Source organism: Camelus ferus, chromosome 15 (assembly GCF_009834535.1).
Source record: "Camelus ferus isolate YT-003-E chromosome 15, BCGSAC_Cfer_1.0, whole genome shotgun sequence".
Classification (NCBI taxonomy): domain Eukaryota; kingdom Metazoa; phylum Chordata; class Mammalia; order Artiodactyla; family Camelidae; genus Camelus; species Camelus ferus.
Window position 1 is genome coordinate 51106930 of NC_045710.1, and position 13124 is coordinate 51120053.

The 13124-nt window shown below is 40.5% G+C and overlaps 1 pseudogene; it reads left to right on the forward strand.

Annotated features, from left to right (window-relative positions):
- Positions 1-10606: 10606 nt before the first annotated feature.
- Positions 10607-12132, forward strand: LOC102512294 (annotated as a pseudogene).
- The last annotated feature ends 992 nt before the right edge of the window (positions 12133-13124 follow it).

Sequence of the window (13124 nt, forward strand, 5' to 3'; positions counted from 1 at the left end):
ATAATCACAGCTATATAAATAAAAACAAACCCAAATGTTATATGTACGTATAGAAGCAGCAATCTGCATGTCATTTGACAGTGGTTGCTTCTCTCTCTCCTCTATTTTTCTGTATTTTAAAATGAAATAAACACACATTGCTTTTGTAAAGGGAAAAACCCTAATAAACTATATTTGAAAGAAGACAGCTTGGGCTTCTTGAGCCCTGGGCCATGCGATTGATAGCATTTCTCAGGAATGCCTAAAAACCATCTCTATTAGACTCTGAGTTCTGGCATGACAAGGGATATTCTTTATTTCACACTGTGTCACCCCAGAAATGGACTTGCATTACAGCTTTTTACAAGATACTGAATATAGTTCCCTGTACTCTACAGTAGGTCCTTGTTATCTATCTATTTTATATATAGTAGTGTGTGTATGTTAATTCGAAACTCCGAATTCATCCCTCCTTTGTCCCTTTCCCCTTTGGTAATCATCCGTTTGTTATCTATATCTATGAGTCTATTTCTGTTTTGTAAATAAGTTCATTTGTACCATTTTTTTTAGAGTCCACATGAAAGTGGTATCATATGATATTTGTTAAAGTTATACTATTGGCAAACTTTCCAACTCATTGTGTACTGACTTTATGTTGTTAATTTGAAAACTGGCCATGGTGTTATATTTATATCACAGAAATTAGCAAAGGTTATAGATTAGGGCTTGGTTTATTTTTTTGTTGACTTATCTAGACTAAAGTGATGGAGAAAATATTAATAATGAAGATTAAATTTACATGTGTATCATACTGCAGCTGTTATGTTGTGAATAGCACAAAAATAAGGAAATATTCTTCTGGTATTATAATGAGCAAGTCACTTGTTACTGTAAATAAAATATCAACCAACATTCATGTCAGAACTATACTCATTTGGCAATTGCAACCTTAGGTTGGGTATCCATATAAGAGGTTGCCAAAAATCAGTGAAAGCCTTCTTGGGTTTATTGATTAATTGGCTATATGAAATTTACAATAAAGAGTATTGAATACTTTATTACTATTTGTAAATTGTGTACCACATATCCTTTATATCAGTAAAATTTATACGCATATAGGCCACCTCACCCAAACTGGTTGTTAAACATTTACCAGCACAACATCGGGTTGAAAAGGATGGGGAAGAAGGCTGGGTCTGGGTGGTGCTTCGTGGATTCTTGGCCACAGGTAACATGAGGCCTCCAGCACTCAACAAAACAAAGCTTCAGCCTTCCTTTTGGGTGCTCAGATTTCCTTAATCTCCTCATCTCCATCTCCCACTTTCCACCTGGAATCTTTTAAGTTCCTCTGGTTTCCATGGTATCCCTCCAGTTGCCTCAAACTCTCTGCCCAATAACTTTGGGTTGCTGAATCTCCTTTCTTAGCAGTGGATTCCCTGAGCGAACCCAAAGCTACAATTTTGTTCAGCACCCCAGTACCCAGCTTGTCTAGGTGAAAGGATTAGGCCTCTTAGCTTCCTCAAGAGAGTTTAACTTCCTTATATGTAATAAACTGTGATTAGTAGTATGTCATGTTTATTGTATTATTATTATTATTATTTTTAATTGAAGTACTGTTGATTTACTATGCTGTGTTAGTTTCTGGTGTATAGCATAGTGATTCAGTTATACATACATACATACTCTTTTCATATTCTTTTCCATTATTGGTTATTATAAGCTATTGAATATAGCTCCCTGTGCTATACAGTAGAACCTTGTTGTTTACCTATTCTGTATATAGTAGTCTGCATCTGCTAATCTCAAACTTCCAATTTATCCCTTTTCCCACCTTTCCTCTTTGGTAACAGTAAATTTGTTTTGTCTTGACAACTGAGCGGTGACTGGGGGTGAGGGGAGAGCCTCAACCAGCTGCTGCTAATACGGGCCTGTAAACTCCCACTGTCATCAGGGCAAAGACAGATCTGTCCCTCCTGCTGTTCTCTCCACCCTAACAGCAGGTACAATGAGCCCATACGACTTACTCTGCTCTGCAGAGAGCATTTAATCTGTTTTAGACTAAAGGTGATAGAGACCACCTGGTTTGCTGCTCTTTCCCAGCAAACGTGACCCAGCTCTGCGCCTAGCTACAGAGAAGCTTTAATTAAAAGCTACCCCCCTGGCCCCACCCTCTGCTTTCTTGGGGGACTGCCAGATCCCACCCTATAGCCCCTTCAGCCCAAAGAAGGGACAGAGGGAGGCACCAGAGCCAATCCCGGGTGGCGCTTCTCCAGGGGACTAGAAGGACTGCTCCCTTCAGGCTGGGCCAAATGGCAATTCCTGGTTCAAAGAAAAGAGGCTTATTGTGGAGAGGTCCACAGCAGCTTGGCACCAGCCAGTGGAAGAGGAAAATGTAAAGTAAATCATGGAATGTGACTTAACTTTCTCTTGAAATGCAAACTAGGTATAAAAGTCCTAGGGAATGAGCTTATGGACACAGCTGATTTCTTGAGATGGGCTGAACCGGAGGACGCTCACTGGGCTAGAAGGGTGTGGGTGTGGCGTGGGTGTGGCGTGGTTGTGGCGTGGACGGGCCGCGCATGCGCAGGAGCGCAGGGAGGATGTATGCAGAAGCGACGAAGTTTTCTCAATGTCTGACAGCAACTGCCTGCCTTTTCCTCTGCTACTGGACTTTCCATCTCCCATACCCGTCAGTAGAGGCTAATGGGGCTGCCCTGACCTTTTGGGAGAATGATCAGGTATTGAATTCCCAAACTTTTCTAAGTCAACTCTCAAGTTTGCTAAGCCCTTGCTCCCCAGACTTTGGCTGGGTCAGCCCAGGATCCAGGCTGTGGCCCCTATTTGAGAAGACTGGTTCCCACAACCCAAGTTTAAGGCTTGTTCTGGTTCCCCCCCGGTATATCTGCTCGTGCAATCTCCTGCTTTCAAAAACATTCATTTAAATTGGTTTTTTTTTTTTTTTTTCAGCGGGGGCAGCTGCAGTGCCCACAGCCTGGATTCCCCCCTGCTGCGGGATGAAGTGTGAATGGGTAAAAGAGAGAAGTTGACAGTGCCAGTTAGGGCTGGGAATTGAGATATCTGATGGATCAAGATCTGCTCAGGGTCAAAATGACTTGGCAACAAGGAGGCTCCTTGAGGGAGAAGGAAGGGAAAGAGTGGGAGATGGAAAAGAGCAGTCAAAGGAACCCACGCCTGTCAACCTCAGATCTCTCTGAGGTGGGAATGAGGATATCCACAGGAGAGGAAGGCAGTGTGAGGCCGCGCTGGGGGGAAGTGGAGGTGATGAAGGGAAACCTTCACTAAGATGCAAGATGGTACCAAGCGCACAGCTGGGATAGAGCCCCTGAATTTTGGTTGGCACCAGTCTCAGTGACTGTGTGATGCTCACCAGCAGTACTTGGGAGCCTGGGTCAGGGGTCCCAAGAAGAGCAGGGCAACTGACTGGACACTCTGTCTAAGAGATTGCCGACCCTGTGAGCACCTCAGTCCAGAGTTTGCAGGGTCTAAAAACATTTTATGGCGCAAACAGACCAATTTGTAATCCTACCTGGATATATTAGGCTACTCCAGAGAAACAGAACCAGCACACACACACACACAAACACACACACACACACACACACACACACACACACACACAGATTTATTATGAGGAATTGGCTCACTCAGTTATGAGACTGAGAAGTCCCATAACCTTCCATCTACAAGTGGGAGACCCAGGGAAGCCAATGTGTAAAGCCCAGTGTGGGGCAACAGAAGATGGGATGAGATACTTTAGCAATGAGGCAGGAAAAAAAGGGGGGAATTCTTCCTTCCTCTGCTTTTGGTTCTTTCGGGTCCTCAGTGGATTAGATGATGCATATCCACTTTGGGGAGTGCAGTCTACTTTACTGAGTCCACCAATTAAACTGCTGATCTCATCCAGAAACACCCTTACAGAAATAATGTTTAATCTGAGTACCCTGTGGCCAATTTGACACGTAAAATTAACTATCACATTGGAAATGCTGATAAATTATACAAGTTTATGGATGAATAAATCACAGTGACGCTTGCTGAGTGGCTGAACGGTGCCCTTGCATGACTGTTCTTGACAAGGTAGTTAGCAATGTGGTAAAGGGCATTAGCGGGCCTGCCGTGCTGAGTCTCTCCTAGACTTCACGCTGGTCGTGACCCAGTGATCTGGCTCTTGCCTTTCTTTCCAGCAACACTTCTGGTTATTTGGCCATTCACTCTTATATTTCAGCCATGCAGAGTTGCAGGGTCCACAACGTTGGTCTTTTTCGTCCATGCGAGTGCTCAAGTGAAATCCTTGTCTTAGAAAGTCCTTTTCCTTTTCCCTGAGTGGAAGAATCATTTGTCTTCATTCAGCTTACTTGTCTGCAACTCCTGAAAGGCTGTTGCCAGGTAAAGTCATGACTTTCTTCCTCTGCACTCCCCAGCCCCTCCAATGCATCTCAGATATGACATTTATCATTTTGTTATATAATTCTGTACATGTGCAGATTTCTTACCGGACTATAAGTTCCCTGAGTCAGAGGCTGAATTTGTATAAACAAAGTCACTTTATTACCTTCTCCGAGCATGAAACTTCATCTTTATGTGGCATGTCTTTGTGTCAGTGACTGACATCTGTTAAACTCAAGGTTTTGGAATGTTGTTCTGGTTTGTGTAATTCTGGAAGGTTCTGGAATGTGGTTCTGGTAGGTTTCTTGATTTAAAAAAGGCCCTGGTACTATCTCTGTCAGGGACAGGTAATAAGCATTCACCAAGCCAGCTAATGAGCATCTTGGTGGGGATTAAAGACTGGGTAGGTGTTTTTCCAGGCTACACATGTAATTTAAATTTAAATCTTTATTTATTTTACATTGATGCGTCTAGAAGTTGTTTTCTGAGGTCTAAACACCGAGCCGTGCATATTTCCATTGTAAGAAGGAAAAATAAAATACCCATGAAATGCAAGAGGCCCTTCAGCTTCCTGGCCGGCTGCCAGTTCCATGTCCCCCGTGGATGCCTTTGGTCACTCACTGTCTTGCAGGTGCTGTTTGTTTCTTCATCCTGGTTCTACCTGTTTCTCAATGTCTTAAGTCTTGTTTAGAATATAGAACATACTTCATTCTTTCCTCTTCAAAGATTTTGTGTTTTTGGACTATACAAGCAATTAATGTTCACTGTAAAAAATGAGCCAATGATATAAAGAAGCAGGAACAAAAAGCCCTACTCATGCTAAGTACCTGTTGACAATCACTCTTTTGTCTTATTTCTTTCCATGTGATTTGTCTCTATATTTTTGACACAGTGGAGTCACACTGTTTTTCAATGTTGTGCCTTGTTTTCTTCACCTGATGCTACTTCTTAAGCAATTTTATTGTCATTGAAGCAAAAAACTGTAAACATAGCTATTTTTATTTATTTTTTTCTTGAGGTATAGCTGATATATAACATTATATGTTACAGGTGTACAAAATAGTGATTCACGATTTTTAAAGGTTATACTCCATTTATAGTTATTATAAAATATTGGCTATGAGTCCTTGTAGCTTTATTTATTTTATATATGATAGTTTGTACCTTTTAATCCTCTACCCCATCTTGCCCCTCCCCTCTTCTCTCTTCCCATTGGTAACCACTAGTTTGTTCTCTATGGCTGAGAGTCTGTTTCCTTCTTGTTGTATTCACTAGATTTTAGATTCCACATGTAACTGATATCATACAGTATTTGTCCTTCACTGTCTGACTTATTTCATTTGGCATAATCCCCTGCAAGTATATACATATATAGCCTGTGGTATATACATATATAGCCTGTGTTATATACATATACCACAAGTTCATTATCCAGTCATCTGTTGTTGGACACTTAGGTTGTTTTCATATCTTGGCAATTATAAATAATGCTGTTATGAACATTCGGGTGCATGTATCTTTTTGAATTTGAGTTTCCTCCAGATATATATATGCCCAGGAGTGGGATTGCTGGATCATATGGTAGTTCTAGTTTTCGTTTTTTGAGAATAAAGATAATTTTTAATGGCTGACTTACATTCTGTCTTGCAGATAGTTAATGGATAACTTTTCAAAGGTAAACTTAGGATTTTAATACAAATATAAAATGAATGTATGTCAAAGATTGTATTTAAATCTTTGTTTAGTGAATCTCGTGAGTGAGGAAACCAGTAAGATGCTGTACTTGGCTCCAAGGGGAATTTGAAGAACTACACATACATGGACAATAGCAAAAGCTGTAATAAATTTACAAGTAGATGCAAAACTGCACTCTCTAGAGGGCAATAATCAGTTGCATTCCACTGGATGCAATTTGTTTGCATTATTTGCATTATTATCAGTTTCTACAATTTACGTAGTTGTAGAATAGCTCCCAGACAACAAAAGGCGGTTGTAAGTGAATAGTCCTTTTTGGCCATTTGAAAGTCTTTTACAGTTTTTCCTGGTAAGATGTGCCATGATTTTATTGAGCTGTTAGGATTGTCTGTGTAGTGCGCCTGCGTGAACCTGTGTGCCGCAGGAGGACTGGGTTTCTATTCAGCTGAAAGAGATGCAGGAAAGCCAAACCTCTGAGGCCCTACAGGCCCTCATCTGCAGAGTAAGGATAACTTAGTTTCTAAAAGCCTTTCCTGAAGCTGTGCTGTCCACAACTCCTCTAAATACCTAGAGGCAAAGGGCCACAAAGGACACATAGCTGTTTCTTTGTCTACCTCTGCTCATCATTTCCTTTAGCAAGATTATACAAGTAAAATATTTGATTCTAAGTCCACATAGATTTAAGATCACATTTCATCAATTCTAAGATTAAAAAAAAATTTTATCATCTCTGAAATTGGGGGAGTAAAAAGCACTATCATAGTTTACTTGCTATTGTTTTTATATTCTTAGTGGTACATAAAATAATACTGTGTCTTACCATTGGTGGTGTTTTTGAATTGATGAAATAGAATACTAGCTATTCAAATTGATGACATAGCTTCCTTTACAGAAAGGAAAAAGAAACACTATCATAAAAGTAAACAGATTACAAGATGAATTCATGTTTCAGAAACATTGAAAAAAAGTCTAAACTGAGAATAAAACAGACAAAACCCAGGAGCCATAGGATTGAGACAGTAGAACATTTGCCTTTGGTCAGTGGGTGAAGAAAGAACATGAGCTTCCATCTGCCTCCTGGATAGAGGACATTTGGTCGCTCAAATAAAACAAAACAAAACAAAACAACAATGTAAACTCTGATTGCAAAAGTAATACTTGTTGGAAGCAGCCCAGTGTCCATCAGCTGATGAATGGATAAACAGAATGGGGTATATCCATAAAATGGAATATTATTCAGCCATGAAAAACAATCAAGTACTGATATATGTTACAACTTGGATGAACCTAGAAAATATGCTAAGTGAAAGAAGCCAGACACAGAAGGCCTCATATTGTTTGATTCCATTTATATATAATTTAAGTTCAGACTGGGCACATTCATGGAGACAGAAAACAGATTAGTTGATTGCCAAGGGTTGAGAGGACTGGTGACTGAGAAGTAGCTGCTTAATAAGTAATTATGAGATTTCCTTTTGGAATAATGAAAATGTTTTGGAACTAGATAATGGTAATACACAACACTGTGAAGATATTAAATGCCACTGAGTTGTCTGATGTGAAATGGTTAAAATTATAAATTTTATGCTATGTGTATTTTATCACAATAAAAATTTAAAAAATCACCTCCCTCAAACTAATACTTGTTGAAAAATTTTAAAAAAATCTGAATTGTAAAAAAGAGATGATGAAAATAAAATCAGCGATGGAGTACTGAGTTCCTTAGTGATTGGAGCCTGCCACTTACTGTCTGTTGCTTTTGGTCTCACTGAATCCCAGGGCTTACTAGTGAGGCCCACAGTGAACCAGACCCTCAGAGTTCCCTCCCCCTGTCTCTATGGGGCCACACCCATCTTTGGAACTGCTTCTGTGGATCCATTCAGTGAGATGGGCCATCAGTCTTGGGACTTTTACCAGTGTTTCTAATACAGCTCCCAGAACTCTCTGAGGTGGATAACTCCATTGGCTCCAGCCTGAGCAGTTGCTCCACGCCCTTTTTCCATTTCCTTACATCTCCTTACATGTATGTAGAGCACAGTGGTACTCACAGTTCAGGGAGAGAGACAAGCGCCTTCACCAACTTCCTCATGACACCTCAGGTACCGCGGGAGGAGAACCTTTCCTTGCACGATGAGAAGCTGCTGGGAGTTACTGCAGGGAAGGCACTCTGAGGGGTGAGGGAGAGAAGACAAAGTTTCTCAGTGGCTGACCTAAATAATGTGTAGAAATTAGACATGCAAAGTTCTACTTTCTGAGAACCATCACTTAAATTTTCTCTACATTCTATCACAGGAGCCAAAGTTCATCTTTACTTCTGGACTATTTTGAAAAAGTAGGAAGTATGGGTGGAGAGATGGTTCCAGGGACGGAGAAGAGTGGGATAAAAGCCAGGAGGCGGGAGAGAGCTTGGGATGTGGGAAGGGCTGAAAGGATTTCAGCCTGGCTGGAGCTGGAGTCTGGGAGAGTCACAGGGGTGAGAGATGGATCTAAGGGGCAGAGCACGGCAGGGCTTTGAGGCTTTTGTACTTTATCCTAAGATTGAGATGAGCCCTTTTGATGACTCATTTTCCTTCCTGGACACAGGAGTATTTAAAACTTAAAAAGGGCAAAGGTAGAAGGATAAATTGAGAGTTCAGGATTTGCAGACACTGACTACCATATATGAAATAGATAAACAACAAGGTCTTACTGTATAGCACAAGGAACTATATTCAATACATTGGAATAGCCTATAATGAAAAAGAATATGAAAAGGAATATATATGTATATATATGTATATATGTATTATATATATATATATGAATCACTATGCTGTACACCAGAAATTAACACATTATAAATCAACTATACTCCAATAAAAAAAAAAGAAGGCATTTTCTTCCCAAAAGGCCAGTTGTGTCTGTGTTGACAGTTGTCCCAGCAGATAAACTCTCCTTGACAAGTTGGTTGGAGACTTCCTCTCCCAGCAACCTCTCATCATGCAAGGAAAGGAGTTCATTCTACTGCGCCTAAAGCTTCATGGGGAAGGTGTACAGATTCTTATCTTTCTCCTGAATTACATTTCTGTCAAAGAGCACATGTTCCTCACATTTCAATATCCCAGGTTAGACACTTTGCCAAGCAGTTAGTCCCCTGCCTGAGGTTATAAGTCAGGTTGTAGCCCTCTGGCAGTCCAGCAAGGGCAAGGTGCCATGGTTCGTTGTGCAGATTTTGGATCAGCCCCTGGTTTGGGCTCTGCATTTCATCCACTCTTTCCTGGAGGTACCAGGGGTCTGGGGTCCGTCTGGTTCACATTCTCTAGAGACTAAACTTCCTGGAGGTGGGGAAGCTTCGTCATCTGTTCGCTGCCCAAGGAAGGGATCAGTACAGGCTTAAAGCATTCCATTTAAGGACTTTCAGCCAACTTCTCTGATTTAGCTCCACAGTTTATTCCCCATTCTGTGTGGTACCAGGTGCCTCCAGTTTCTGAGCATTTTAAGAGTTCTGCTTAGAAAATACCTTGCTTCCAGTTGGCACCCTTTCTTCAGGTAGGTACATTTCCCTCTGCCTCATCAGGCATCTTCTTCCACCTGCTCTCTTATGCTGTAGGTTACAGATGGCTCTTAATTTCCTCAGAAGTGGAGTCTGTATTTCTGTTTTTTCATTCTTATTGTTTTAAGGTGATTTCTGAGAGGAGAGGGAGGAAGGAATGCCTTTAGTCTGCTATCTGAAACCTGGAAGTCTTCCAGGCACTACATTTTATGTAGTTCATTTTACGTAGTTACGTAGTCTTTTTCCTTACTTATTGGTTCTCAACCTGGCTATGTATGAGAATCACTGGGAAGCTTCAAAAAAAAAATATCAGTGCCTTAGCATTGTCACAGATTAATTCGGACCCCTGAGAGTGGGTCAGGGCCCCAGATAATTCTGAGGCACGATTTGGGGTGAGGTTTGAGATTTCTGTCAGAAGGTCCCTCATACCATCATTTTTCAAGGCTGGAAAGTCTCTTCTAAACCTGAGGTTTATAAATCTCCTGTACCTTTTTTCCCTTGGGACTGTTCTTTTGCATCCAAAGAAGCAGAATGAATAGAATGACTAGAATAGAATGAGAGAGAGAGAGGTTTATTATAAGGAATTGGTCTCCATGATTATGGAGGTTGGTAAGCCCAAAATCTCTAACTCTGGTGTTCCAGTTTGAGTCTGAAGGCCAGCAGACTCCTGTAGAACCAGGAAGAGCCAATGTTTCAGGTCAAAGATCTGTCAGGCAGGAGAGTTCCCTCTTGCTGGGGGGAGAGTCAATATTTTGTTCTATTCAGGCCTTGAACTGATTGGATGAGGCCCGTCCACATGGGGGAAGGCAATCTGCTTTACTCAGTCTACCAGTTTAAATATTAATCTTGCCCAGCCTCTCGCTTCCACCTTCTAGTCACGAGTAGGATCTTTACTAATGTCTTCCCCTCCTTTCCCAAGTGACATTGACTCCATAGGGATGTTGATGCCATCATCCTCTCTTTCCCCTGCAGGAAGTGGCAGTGAAGCTAGAATCTCAGAAGGCCAGGCATCCTCAGTTGCTGTACGAGGGCAAACTCTATACGATTCTTCAAGGTGGGGTCAGCATGCCCCACATACGGTGGTATGGTCAGGAAAAAGACTACCATGTGCTAGTCATGGATCTTCTTGGACCCAGCCTCAAAGACCTCTTCAATTTCTGTTCAAGAAGGTTCACAATGAAAATAGTACTTATGTTAGCCGACCAGATGATCAGGAGAATTGAATATGTGCATACAAAGAATTTTATACACAGAGACATTAAACCAGATAACTTCCTAATGGGTATTGGGCGTCACTGTGATAAGTTATTCCTTATTGACTTTGGTTTGGCCAAAAAGTACAGAGACAACAGGACTAGGCAACACATACCTTACTGAGAAGATAAAAATCTCACTGGCACTGCTCGATATGTTAGCATCAGTGCACATCTTGGTATTGAACAGAGTCGCCGAGATGACATGGAGTCACTAGGATATGTTTTGATGTATTTTAATAGAACCAGCCTGCCATGGCAAGGACTAAAGGCTACAACAAGGAAGCAAAAATATGAAAAAATTAGCGAAAAGAAGATATCCACACCTGTTGAAGTTTTATGTAAGGGGTTTCCTGCAGAATTTGCCATGTACTTAAACTATTGTCGTGGGCTGCGCTTTGAGGAAGTCCCGGATTACATGTACCCGAGGCAGCTATTCCGCATTCTTTTCAGGACCCTGAAGCACCAACATGACTACACATTTGACTGGACAACGTTAAAGCAGAGAGAGCACAGCAGGCAGCCTCTTCAAGTGGGCAGGGTCAGCAGGCCCAAACGCCCACAGGTTTCTAAGCATGAATCAAGGAACAGAAGAAGCAGAGCAGATGATCGGAGCAGCATTTGTTTCTCCCCAAATCTAGACATTTTAGTTCATATGTACACTAGCCAGTGGTTGTGGACAACCATTTACTTGGTGTAAAGAACTTAATTTCAGTATAAACTGGCTCTGGGCGGCATTGGTGACGCTGTGTCCCGAGTTGTAGCCGCTGTAATTGTGAGTATTAACTGAGATAGCGAAACGTGGCGTCCAGTCTTCTATTGCATTTTTTCAAGTGGAAAAGTAAACTAAATGGTTGACACACAAATTGGTGGAGAAATTGTGCATATGCCAATTTTTTGTTAAAATCTTTTGTTTTGAACTGTACTGCTTTGAGATCTCCTTTCAGAAGAATGGCATGAACAGTCTTCAGCCACAGTTGTGATGGTTGTAAATGCTCACAATTGTGCGTTCTTAGGGTTTATCCATCCTGGGCTTTGCAAGTTGTTCACTTAAAACATTCTTAAAATGGTTGGCTTCTTGTTTGCAAGCCAGCTGATATGGTAGCAACCAAAGATTCCAGTGTTTGAGCATATGAAAGACTCTGCCTGCTTACCTGTGCTAGAAATAACAGCATCTAAAGTGAAGACTTAAGAAAAATTTAGTGACTACTAGATTATCCTTAGGACTCTGCATTAACTCTATAATGTTCTTGGTATTAAAAAAAAGCATATTTGTCACAGAAATTTAGTTAACATCTTACAACTGAACATGTATGTATGTTGCTTAGGTAAATGTAATCACTGTAAATATCTATATGATCTGGGATTTTGTTTTTATTTTGAAATGGGAGCTTTTTTGTTTACAAGTTCATTAAAAACTAAAAACTGAAAAAAAAAAATGTTAGTCTTACCCCCAAACACCCTCACAGTCACATAAGAATAATGTTTGTCCAGTGGGGAGGGTATAGTTCAAATGGTAGAGTGCATGCTTAGCATGCATGAGGCCCTGGGTTCAATCCCCAGTGCCTCCATTTAAAATAAATAAACCTAATTACCTCCCCTTGCCAAAAATATAATAATACAATAATAAAAGTAAATAAATAAGTAAAATATTTAAAAAATAATGTTTGTCCAAACATCTGGGTACCCCATGGCCCAGCCAAGTTGACATATAAAATTAACCATCACATTAGATATGATTTTGGTTTTTTTTCCATTTAGCTCTAGTCACACTGGGATTGATTTTGATATATGGTGTAAGGTCCCTACCTAAATCTAAGCTGATTTATTTTGTAGATAGCTAACCAAATATCCCAATACTCTACATTGATCATGCCTTTTCATTTCCATTGATTTGGATTTCAGTTTAGTCTTAGCTTGACAGATGCTCCTCCTTTATCTTAAAAGTCTTATGTTTTTCTTTTTTTTTTTCAAAATAAGAAAATAAATACTTTATTTAGTATGATAAAATTCTTAGAGCCCAAGTTTTGACAGTTGTCCCAGTAGTGTTTCTTAGAGGAGAAAGATCCAGTCCAGAATTACTCATTGCGTTTGGCTGTCATGTCTCCTTGGTCTCCTTCAGTGTGGAATAGTTTCCTCAGTCTTTCCTTTATTTTCTTGACCTTGGCGCTTAAAAAAACCTTCTTATATTTACTTACTTACTATTCTTATTTTTTACTGAAATGTAGTCAATTTACAATGTTAGTTTCAGGTGAACC